The sequence below is a fragment of the Neodiprion pinetum genome, chromosome 1, assembly GCF_021155775.2.
Source record: "Neodiprion pinetum isolate iyNeoPine1 chromosome 1, iyNeoPine1.2, whole genome shotgun sequence".
Taxonomy (NCBI): domain Eukaryota; kingdom Metazoa; phylum Arthropoda; class Insecta; order Hymenoptera; family Diprionidae; genus Neodiprion; species Neodiprion pinetum.
The window spans coordinates 29,201,399-29,214,366 of NC_060232.1; the positions used below are offsets into that span (position 1 = coordinate 29,201,399).

Below are 12,968 nucleotides of genomic sequence, written 5' to 3' on the forward strand. Positions count from 1 at the left end.
TCTTGACCGTGCGACCAAAAAAACAGACTATTCTATGCACGAGAAATGAAAGGATCGAGAAGAGTATGAAAATTGAATGGTAAATTATAGATATATTTATATAATGATGCTACTTCGGTAGATATAATTGCAATTGTCTTACGAAATTGTCATCGTGGCAAAATTGAGCTCAGTAAGAACATCGAGTACGAAATATTCACCGCGTGCGATTGATTATATTGTACAGAGTTCCGTTCGTAAGGGGGACTGTGTGCCTTTGTCAAAATTATTACATAAAATAAAATGTATATCGTATAATACGTATAACGTATATTCTATGCGGCTAAACGTAACACAAAACTTATGATACACGAGTAATTACTATTTTCTTTTTTTCATTTAATCATTACATTGCAATGACGGTTATTCATTTCATTATTATCGTGAGTCTGGATTTCAGAGGTGTCTAGACAAAATTATGAATCAGGAATCGCTTGACGGTACGCTTATTTACACAAAAATTAGTCAATTATATTTCACCTATACACGGATTCGAGAATTCTTTTTTTTATTTCTTGCCTTCCATATTCAATAAAATTCTTTGTTGAAAATGTTACTTTAAATATTTCTGTAACGTGTATTTTTCTTCTTTTTTTTTTGTGTTCGTTTCGGTATCTGAATTTTCTGATTTTCGTTGTGAGACTCATGATATTAATCAGAACATAAGTATATTGTTAAGGCCACTTGAGTTTATCAAACAAAGTCTGCTTTGTCAATTGCTTTGAGATGACGATCATTGTATTTCTGCGTCGATAAAATTTTTGTCCACGCATTCAATAATTATAATTTGTCTTTATGATTTTATTTTTTTTCCTCCTATATAGTTTTTGATTATTGCGTTCAATCTTCCTAATTCGTACAATTCAAAGGAGTGTAACAGTTGTGAATAAAACAGTATTGATTTCTATAATACTCAAGAGTCAATGGATTATAGTTATAATTTGTTTTATACAATATACATATAATAGATTCTCTGTTGCATTTTACTATTTCAAGCATATATAACACATACGATAACAATGTTATACAATTTTCGGGTGGCCAAGTAAATACGAAACGAAATCTGATAAGGAACCTATCTTAATCTATAACATTTTATATTAAACGTGTATCAGTATTTTAACAATCACAAAATAATTGGACAAAGAACCCAAATGAGCATTTGGGACCGTCAGTCGGAAGGCAAACTCAAGTAAGCGTAAGTACTTGAGCTATGAAGGCGGACGCAGGTCCCAAACACAAATTTAAGCCTAAACCGAGATACGTTTATCGGATATCGTGTACGGAGATAGCATAAAGTGGGATATAGCGACGATAATACAAAGTAACGCAGACGGCTTATGTCACCACCAGTTTATGGACCAGTACCGTAAACATCCATACACCGTTGAATTTTTTGGTTTCCATCATGTGCTTTTGTAGTTTCGTTCTTTAATTTCAAGGTATCTACGGTCACCGCAATCAAGTCCTACGTACAACAAGTATAATAAATATTATACTAGCTAATACTGCGGTTGCAAGTTAACAATTCTCCGCCCAGAAGATTAGGCACTAATAGATATCTGTACTATGTATTATAGCCCATCGAGTGCATAAGCCATCTGTATTAATCTGCTTTGGATAATAGTAAGATATTCTGATAATGGAATGTGAAATAAAATCGTGTATTCGCTAAAAGCTATAATAAAGTATGACTTAAGTACGACCACAAAAACTTGGTCATTATTATGGCATTCATGTCCTCACCTACGCTTTCTTTCTCTCTCTCTCTCTCTCTCTCTCTCTCTCTCTCTCTCTCTCTCTCTCTCTTCCACGTGTCATTCTTTTTGCCCTCCCCCCCCCCCCCCTCCCCCTCCCCCTTCACCCCTCTTTCCGTCTCTACTTTTGCTCATAATCAACTCGTTTTTATACTATTTTTAACCCCATACTCGTACGAGGCGATACTATATGGGTGTATATTATTCATTATTTGAATTTATTTTTTCTCGTAACATTCCACTGACGTTGCGAGAGGAGATTCCGCATATGGAACGGCACTTTATGAAAACAATCTCGATATTATTATCACGCTGCATCGATCGTATAACACGCGCGCAACATTGGATAATTGAGTTTTGCTAAAATTCATTGCCTCAGTGAAAAATACTTCGTCCGAACGAAGTGAAAGTTTTTCAATCAAAGCTATAGATAAAAATGTACGTACCAGCCAAAGCTCTGTACTACCAGTAAACGTTGTCTAAATGTGCCGATATTGGTCCTCGCGTGCGTCAGAGACAGAATACGAGCGTTCGTAATGTAGGTAAGTCGAGAAGTTTTGTGAGAATGGTCTGCGTGAAGTGCATAATTAATAATTAAACGAAGATCTGAGGGGATAGCAGCTCCCCCAACCCTAATTCCTCCCCTATCGTCTCTGCGTCTTTCTTGAGCTCTGGCTACGAATTTTGATTTTCGATGAGGTTTGAGTACTGTGTCTTTTTCCCTCGTGGTGGCCGCTCTGCGCCTTCATTGGTCCTTCATGGGTCACACGAATCTGGAATGCACAAAGGGCGAAGAGGAGAATATTAGTACAAGCAGCGCCGACGTGATTCTTCGGTAAGATATTAGATGTCTGACGGAGCGGAGAAGCCGACGCCGGGGATCGAACGCGGGTTGAGACGGAGGAAGATTACATATGCCGGGTGTATATTGAGCGGAGAAATGATCGCGAGCCCTTCAATTTACCGACAACGAACCAGCTGACGCAAAGTAGGTCCCATTAACTTCCCAAGGATGAAGAAGAGACGGGATCAACTTGGCAAATTACGGATTATCAATGATCGCCGATCTGTTTCGGGGCGGGGTTTAAAAAAACAGCAACGTTTTAGCATAAAATATTCAGTTTTCAGATGGCAGAAATACCGGGTTTCCATGTACGGCTAACCCCCGTCCTAAGTCCTAACCCGATCGCGACTTTTCGCAAATACGAAAAACGAAACAATAATACCCGGGTTTCGGCGTTGCGCCATAGCTATGGTATAATGTAGGCGCATACACGCGTATATCGAGTCGATCCGCGCAGGCACCTCAGCTAATAATTTGATATAATTTAATAAACACATCCCTTCGTTCAGGCAGGAGTCCGTTCGGTCCATAGCTGGACGCTGGGGGGTTCGCGGCTGTTATTACGGACAGTTTGATCGTATCTCGGCTCGCGTAATGATAATAGTCACTGGCCGTACTCCGCGATTCCTTAGCCGAGCGGCGTATAGGTAAATGCTCGGTGTACCAGAAATAGAGTCGCCAAGAAATTAGCCCCGACTGCATGCCACGCCTTCGACATTTGACTTATATATCCTGAACGCGCGGAGCACGGGGCGCAGGTAGAGGCAACGTGTCGTGGCAGGGATGCTCTGGACACACGATTTCGAAGCTGCGTATATTACAGACCCGGCTGTACGGATATGATACGTCGGATTCTTATACTATTTACCCTATCTGTAATATAAGCTTCCCCGGCGGATAAATCTTTGCATAATGCGTGTCCGGCCCGAGAAGAAATGAAATGGTTAGCCGTCCACCTTACAGGACGCTGGCCTATGGTGGTGGTGATTAAAAACACGTAAAAATCCCCCACTCAATTGTCTGTAATTACCGGGTTCGGCTTTGGATAAGAAACGCATGACCTGGATGCGGTATCGCAGTCGCGTGACGGAAGGCTGTTTATATTCGAGTTGTTTCTATTTCAGGGTGTGCGTGTGTGAGCGTGTTAATGTGTATGGGCACGAGTCGTGCAGAATAAAACGCGTTTCAAGCTTGAATGGTGATTCGCGTGCTTCTCACGCTTCCTTCCGCGCAATCCACTTCTATTTCAATTTCAAATATTTTCGACTAGCTTATAATGTACCCTGAATTCAGATCAAACACGTGTATAATAAGTGGAACGTAATATTATTTATTTCAAGGGAAACTAATCCGCCTCTGGTCAGCTTGAATTCGTTTTGGACTGCCGTTGCGAAAGCTGAGCTTTGCGTTGTTCATGGAAAATAAGTGAATCGGACTCACAAGAATGACAGAAAGTTTCTGTCCCGTCTTGAGCGCGATCGCTTTACCACTTTGCAACTCTGTGTACTCGCGAACTCAAGTCTTCGACAAATCAATGGTGTAGAAAGCAATAGAGCGCAAGCCCTACGTCCCTGTCATAATTTTTCCGAAGTAATGTGTTCAAGTGTTTTTTTTTTTTTTTTTATCCATCTGCTTTTTCAACTCTCACTGAGTTAGTCTACGGCAAACAGCGCACGTTTGGGGTAAAATTTACATTGATATTTCCAAAAGTTAGTACATATCTTGTCTCTGGTCTCAATTTCAAAAAAATCTGCAAAACAGTCACGTATGATGATCGTTAAACACTCGTGTCTCCGGACCTATTTCTCGTACAAGGTTCGAATGAGACTAATTTTGAAGCTAATGGAATTGCCCGTCGAGGCATGAATATGAATTTTATTTCCTTTAAGACGAAACTTTTTCTTTCATCGGTATTTATAAGTGTTTACATGGATTTTTCACCATGATCTACGTAACCTAAGATTCTAAATCAAATACCAGCTTGTTCCTCGTATTAGCTTAAAAAAAATGTTCGAGAAATTTTTCTCCAGTCAACGACAATGTATTTACAAATTTTGATAAAATTTAAAAACATGACCGTTTCAATAGTGTGCTGTCTATCGTGAAACGACTCTATTGCGTGAATTAATGCGTACCTATATATTATTACACATCTAATACGCTTAGAGTATACGCCCGTCTACACGGTAAGACGGAAGAGTCGTATTGTTAGGTGAGGAACACGGCGTGCGTTAAGTTAAATAACAGTTGTGACTGTGAAAAGCTTTATCGCAGGTAACTGGAACTAAATGGGTAAAAGAGCATGTCGTGACAAAGCGATATGAAGGAAAATCAAGCGTAACATATCCGTAATCGTAGGAAAATCACGCGCGTGTAGAAAGACCGCGTCGTGAAGTAAACAAAAGATACAGAGTAAATTAGAGGATGAGTATAAGACGAGGCCCGCAAAGCATTGATTAATAATTAAAGTGAAGAGAGGGACGTTTTGTTCATCGACGCGATCAAGCTCGCGCGGTTGCCAAAAAAACATAGAAAATAAACGAAATATCAGAGTTAAAAAGCAAAAAAAAAAAAAAAGGATATTCTCGATGACGGCTGTCCGCCAAATACCTTCGGGATTCATCATTGATCAGCCTTGTAAAGTTTGTACGTACGTTGTATTATCCGAAGCTCTGAGCCTACAGAGCCGGACGTACAATTAAATCGAATTGACTGACGTGAGGGAGGGACGGGGATTTAATTAATTTTCAAGAAGCGACGGAGTATCCTCCGGATTTTAATCAGCTACGAAAAAGGAAACACCCCCGTAACGCTAGCCGTTTCATGGTAGGTTATAGGTACCGTTCTCCGTTTAAACCGATTCTATTGTTCATTCACGCACCGCTATTTGTCAATTCGCATCGAGTAATTTAGACTTCCTGCGGGCATCCGAAGAAAACGACCCGAAGTTTATTATTGGAACAGATTGAACGCGAACCTGCACCGATGGCTCCTTGTCTTTTTTAACGCAATCAAACCAAATGTCGAATCGACGGTTAGGCGAAGCTTGTAAACTGTTCGTGTTTGATTAAGAAATGAGAATTTTCTTCAAGATATTTCTGCACTTTCAAATATACATATTACCGTGATAGGCTTACAATCAGAGGTACTATTTAAAAGCGATCGCTAAACTGTACCTTGACGTATGCGATAAAAAGGGAACGATATATATATCAGAACAAAATATTGTACGTGGATAGCGTAAATACGTAATCAACGTGCGTATACATAAATATGAATTTCACTAAAAACCGCGGCTTTCAAACTTTGGCCAGCAACGTGAGCCAAAGTTTTCGTGGTTATAAGGATGCAGGCGTTGCTGTGGAAGAACCACGTCGGAAAATAAATTGGTTAAGAGCAGAGGTGAGAGAAGCCCGAGCGACAAGGACTGAGTGTAGGTGTGCGTGTCTGTGTTTCTGTGCATGTTCATGGGTCACAAGGTTCAAGGGTCAGGGGTCAAGGGTCAAGGGCATGACGGTCGAGGGTGCAGGCGAGGAGGATCAGGCGGCTTCGAGAGCTGCCGAGGAGATATAAAAGAGACCCCCTTTTATTTCCCTCAACGCTGTAACGGCGGATATAGCTATAATATGGGTATGCAATAATAACAATTGCAACGGTGATACAACCGTGGTACCATAATGATGATAATAATAACAAAAACAACGACGGCGACGACGACGATGATAATGATAAGGACAGTGATATAACGTGGCAATAACAGGAATGGCATAGGAACAGCCACGGATCGACGAGCAGCTGACCGGACGAAAGGACCGACGGATACGAAGGCACGTGGTGCGGTGCGGAACCACACTTTGCCGAAATAATAACCCCTTTGCGGATTGCCGTACGTGGTCGGACAATGGCAACGAACTTGCGTGCTCATTATCAGCGACGGCAAACTCAGTCCCACGCGGAACCCGAACGGTTACGTATACGTATACTTATGTGCATGTTAACGAAAAGCGTTAGTATGCATCTTTATTTTATAACATACGTATAATAATAATTTGCCGCGCGCGCCCAGAGATTTTAAGGAATTTAATCAATAATTGGACGAACCTTGATCTCGCCGCGGCGAAAATGTTTAACAATTCATATTTTTATACTCCTTATCCAGGATTCGTTAAAGGATGTTTCAAACTAAACTCGAGAAACACATCGGTTATTATGCAAATGAATAGTTTTTACGAGTATAAAAATTGTAAGATATTGCGGGTGAAGACGTTTGGTTCTTCGCTAATTTAGAAGCACATAATTTATGACAATACACTTGGCCGCGCCGAATTTTTTTCCACAGTCTGTGAGCCAAGCTCGGTTCAAATCCCGACGAGATTCCAGGTACATTACAGCCAGAATATATTGTTGCCGGCTTTCAAGATTCGATTCAACGCTGAATCCGAGTTTATTTTTAAATTCGCATACGCTTGCTAATCACAGCGAGTTTCTGCATCAGACCGACGTATTCGACCGAGACAACAAATCGAAGGTTAAATAAATTAAATAATATTGTTAAAAATTAAGAGGCAGTCGGAATGAACGTTTTTGCGGTCAAGCCGCACGCGTTGCCGTACCTGTAATGTGTTACTCGTAGAGTGTACCACAGGTGTGGGGCGAGGCTACGTCAATGCATGCATCGCGCACAAGAGATAGATAGATACCCGTGGCGGAACAAAGCGACCCACGCTGTGGGTACCGTCATATTCATATCCATATTCACAGGCATGCGAGGACGTATGTAGAGGCGTTGCACAGCCGGTTGCACACACACGGATGAGCCTAAGGGCGAGCGAGATATCTGTATATACATGTGTAATAAGGCCGAGCTCACACCGATTCGGGGAGTGAAGATAAGAAGAAGAAGAAGAAGCAGAAGTTGGAAGGTAGAAGGTAGAAGGAGCTCGACGTGCATCGCAAGTTTTTTGTTCGTCGCCAGGGAATCGGTGGATGAGCAAAGAGGGCTCTTCCATCGGGGGAACAAACAAAGTTTGCATCGACTCGATAATCATCATCATCGTCGTCTTACGCGTTTATCATACGACGAAGGGTGTAATTACTGGCATGTTGCGGGACGTTTTCGTAAGTCATCGCCAGTCGGCGACTCTCCTCTTATACTTATAATATATCCCTCCCCCCAAGTTACAGATGCTCAGGCATTTGCAGACAGTCCAACCGGCGTCTCGAAGCGGACGTTGAACACCGTATGTAAACTGCAGGCTACATTTTGTCGGGTGAAACAAGTTTGGAGATAGTCCATACGCGGCACTCCGGCTGCTGCACCCTGTCTCTGTGTTCGTGTGTGTAAGGTAGGTAGGTACGTGTTCGCGCGAGTCCGGGGTTAGGCCACAAATCAACGCTCCAATCCGGCCGACTCGCCCGTTGCCGCTGACCGCAAGCTCTGCGTATAGGTTATTCCACTTTTCTACCATTTGCTTTATTATCCTTGTTATCATCATAATTATCATCAGGCTCGTCGTCGTCGTCGTTGCTACGTTATTTTTGCCACAATCATTATTGTTAGTATTTTTACTATCATCGTCATCGCCCTACCAGCAAGATCTGGATTTCCAGTTAATTACCTTCGTGCGCCAAGTCCCTGATCTCTACAATGTTACAAGTATGCGACTCTGAGTGCCAAGAGAAGATTCACCGCATACTTAAATTCGGTAGTAATTATCATCGCAGTTGAGTGGAGCAATTTCTTCTTTCTTTTCTCATCTACCCGCAGGCTTCGCACCGTTGCTAAACTAGCTAATACTTTTCGCTCTCAAGAATCGCCCGATCAATTGCGCGATTTACAATAGAAAACAATGCCACCATGGCATATCGATTTTCAACTTAATTATTTGAAATCTTTCGTACGTGATACGCGTTTGCCAATCATTTGCCGATCATTAGCAAGTCCGCAAGTGGTCGTCGTTCGTTCCGAATGGTGAAAATTTTTCTCATTTACGAAGAGTCCGTTCGTTCTTTCGATGCGAACGCGTTATTGGAGCCGGATCCACGTACCGCTCGTGAAGCGTGTCACGAAGCCCAACGCCGATAGTGTTTTCCGTCGGTTTCTCGTACGTACGTAGAGTGGTCGGGGTATGTACCTTATACAGCGTATACCGAGCTCGCATGAAACACAGGCAGGTGCAACAATGGGTTTATTACCGAAACTCTTCGTCGAGCACCGTCGAATCCCGGGGCCCACCGCAAGTTCAACGCCCCCTGAGCGCGGTGCGCGTATATATACGCGTGTGTCCAGATGTCCGTCCGGGTCCCTGCTGCCGTGTCCGTTTCTAAGTATCTCTACCGACGTCCGTGCATACGTACTGCACGTACCGTGTACGTAGGTACGTACGCACAGCGATGCGTGCACGTTGCGTAGGTACAACGCACCCTGCTCAGAGCGATGGCAAAAACCTTTCCAACCTTGCGGTTGTTCGACAAGTTCGTTCGATATTTCTGCAGAAATTAGTCACGAATTAGTCGCGAGACCCGTCAAAAATTCAACTTGTTTCAGTCGACTTGAGGGTTTCAACGAACATTTTACGATTACTGGGTTTCGAGTTATTTTTCCACATTTAGTTATTTACGGAAATGAAAATTCTTTCTTCGAACTCTTGTCGAGAGAGTGATTCTTTAGAGTTCACTTTCTAGTTATTCGTACTGTAATTATTCTTACGGTTCCTTGTAGCCGCCTGATCACACTAGGTGTACACTAAACGGGGGGGTGAATGTTTGACGTATGTCTGCACAAATGAGCGACCTTATCCGTAAGTGATGGATGTAAAAAGGAAATAAAAACGAATCCAAATACACTGTAAGTATGACGTTGATAGCTGCGTTCACGGTGTGAAATGAAGACGAATAAATAAAGATAGGAGAAATTAGCATTCGAAGAAGTTTGCGCAAGAGTTCAACGAGCTTCCGAATTCTAATATTTCAAGGACAACAAGTTCCTTCACTCGAAGTGATCAAGGAAAGTGGTTGCGTGACAAGCGTTAGAATATAAGAAATACAAAAAGAGGTAAATAAAAATTAGAGGTGAATAAGGTATCCAACGAACGCACAACGACCTGTACATATGTTAATGTAAATTAGATGTGTAAAGTCGAGGAAACCGTTGTAATATCAATCAAGGTGATCTGTCATCTTGACGTTAAAATACAAGTTCATCATTGCGTAACAGTTGAGATACCGAATATAACATGTGCGTATAATATACCCGTGATACATACATATATACATATATATACATAACGTGTAAGAGATATAAAATGAATGAAGTTATGATCATCGCTGTATTTTGGTTCTAACGAGATCAATCGGTGTCAAGAAAATCTCTGTGACATCGAAATCGTTCAATCAACCCCGGCGATTCGTCATCTAATTATAGCTCCACGCTTTCTAAAGAAAATTGCTTTCGATACGCCATTCATTCAATTAAAACGACCAGCTTCCTCTCGCAGACCGACGGATATCCGCGTCTCTCATACCTCCTACACACCATTGCGCATCTTATTATAATTCTTATACAGATGTACTATCGATCAGGATTGATCGTTTTCCACTCGATACCGTAGCTGTTGCATCCGTATCGGGCCGCTGTTGAGTATTGAAAACACGCATTGGGAACAGTTTCGAGTGACTTTGTCAACATCGTTACAAAGGCGACTTGAGTCGTGAGTAACAGAATGATCGCTGACACATCGGCATTGGGCAATTGCGTTAGATCGAACTCTCCTTAGCGTGTGCCAATCCGCTAAATGACGCGGGACTTTCGACTGCGAAGACAATCGATTATGTACGTACAACGCCTACGAGCTTAGATATATTTACCGAAACGGCCATGCGCCGCGCTAAACCCGCGTTACACGGACTGTCTCAACTTTATATGGTTACTTCTCCGATTGCACAAGCGGTTTCTCACATTTCACTTATGCTCGACCCGATTTCGTTTGATTAAGGAGAACTCTCCGCAGGCTGGTCGCGTTCGATTGTCATTCGGAGGAAGCCGGTTTGCCGAATGGAACTTCCGGTTTGTTCCGAATGAAAACGCAAATTCGGCAGTCCACTTTTCTCGCACACTCTCGCAATGTAATTATACCTTTGCGAAATCGCATCGTGGTCGATTTTCTTTCTTCATTGCCTCTGTCTTGCCGGTGAATTCAGGAACAATGCGCCGCGTTTTCATTACCAAAGAATTCACTGTACTTGCGAGTCGACGACAATTCATTCGTACGAGTCACCCCGTATAACACGCGCGGTAGATTATGCGTGCATGTATACGGGTCGGTAGATTGATTAATTGCCCCGCGAAATCGACAGCGAATATCTATCCTGGCACACGGAGATACAGCCTTGTAGTTATAATTGACAAATAAAAAGATGCGACATAGAAACAATTATTATTGCATTATAGCCAGGTGTGTTTGACGGGGGGAAAAAATTCGATGTATAGATTAGCTGCTAGCGAATGATTGTACGTTGTTGCAGGATGTATATCGTACGGCGCACAGCAGCATCAATGTATTCGTACAGATACGATGTGAATCTAGATGGCGTGTAATTGGTTAAGAGAGAATATCAGAAATCCGTGATAGCTCGAGGTAAACCTATTTCAATTTATCCGAGACTCGTCGCTTACATTCTTCCGTTCCGAATGAAAACTGAAGATTTTAGCTCCTGCAGAGTTTTCAGACAGCAACTCGGTGGTGAAAACTGATTACGACGGATTTAGCTAACGTTGCGTATAACGTATCGTAACAACTCAACAATGATACACGTAACAAGCGACAACTCCTTCACCACCGTGACTCCCATAGCAGCCCTCTTTATAGACTGCATCTATTGTGTCACCGTGTTCCTAGGCCAGAGACTAGTTGGATGACGGAGTTTAGAGTCCGGAGTCTAGAGCAAACAGCGCACAAAGCGCATTGTTGCAATCAGGCGACCCAGATCACGATTCACATGCAGACTGTGTGCCCACCGTGTCTGTATGCGTCTGATTGTGAGATGCCCGGATTGTAACTACTTACTTGCTTGAAGAGAGTTACTGGTTCGGATAAACACCCCGACTCTGTGTTTCGTACTCGGGTAGACGTATTTAATTTTTTATAGTAAACTTGATCGTCGAACGACAAGGACTCGTTGACCGATACACAATGGAGTCGTTCGTACTGGTTCCTCCATCTCGGACAATGAATCTTGTTTGTTCTTTCTCCTCGCCGCGGATAAAAGGTCGTTAAACCGCCAATATTAATAAGGCATTGTCACTCCAATCGTTCGTTCGTTCGCGCGTGTTTCTTTGGAAGTATGTATAACGGTTAAAGAGACGGTCGATTCACGTAGTCGAACAATTTGGATCCCCCTTAACAGCGTCTAGTCTCGATCTCGATTCGATATCGGATGTTCAAAAATGGAGAAGAATTTATAACCGCCAATTCACTTCACGCCCAACTCGTATTAATCCAACTCGGGTTAATTCAATCTCTACGGTTATTTCTTGGTTTAGTTCAAAACGGTTCTAGCAGCCATTTCTCCTCAATTTCACGTGATGTTTCTTTTTCTCTTCACTATCAAGTATAATCTTGCAGCCTTGCCAATCTGCTCTACGAACGTTTCTTAACAAGCACGGGTAACCCATGCGAACAGGTTTTGAACCAAATTTTTTTCGCGGAAGCAATTAAGTGATCAGGATAACAATTGAATGTATCATACCTTCATTTTGACTCGCTTGTAGTTATAAGATTTCAAATTGATAATTAGTCTGAATTAAATTCCCACGGGACACTAGTCTCTAAAAGTAGAACCTCTGTCGTGTAAATGTGTTACGAATTTTTAATAAAAATTAAAAGCGAAAGATAAAAACTGAGTCTAAAATATCCTAAAGTTCATTACTAATGCACATTCGTGGCTATAGCTATGGCGGAAATTCCGCTGACTGAACGGGCCAACGCGGCAAGTTGATAAAAAGTTGGTAAAAAGTCAGTTCCCACGAGTACCTAGACGGGTAATTTTTCCTTGATAATTAGCAAAAATCCAGTGTCCTAATTTACAATGTCACACGCGCCGAGCCGCTAAGAGTTTTATCGCAGAATGTGCCGCAGCCACTTTGCAGGCACCCTGTGAAATGGCATTGGCAACAATGGATTGTTAACGAACGTGAAAAAAACTATAAAAATAGAGTTTTCTCTCCCGGCTTCAGTTAGTTCACATCTAGCGATTTACTCCACCTCGGGTTCTCTGCGCCAGAACCGCAACTAGCCTCGTTTCACCTACGGCACGCCACAAAGGTCGTT

At 42.3% G+C, this 12,968-nt stretch overlaps 1 protein-coding gene across 6 annotated transcripts in view; it reads right to left on the reverse strand.

The window, feature by feature from the left end:
• Positions 1–1,447: 1,447 nt before the first annotated feature.
• The window catches only part of sano (serrano), a 109,400-nt gene continuing 97,879 nt past the window's right edge, over positions 1,448–12,968 (reverse strand). For all 6 annotated transcript variants that reach the window (XM_069136962.1, XM_046615600.2, XM_046615626.2 and 3 more), the window contains one exon: positions 1,448–2,569. The gene's annotated coding sequence lies outside the window, so the exon portion shown is untranslated. The remainder of the gene's footprint in view (positions 2,570–12,968) is intronic.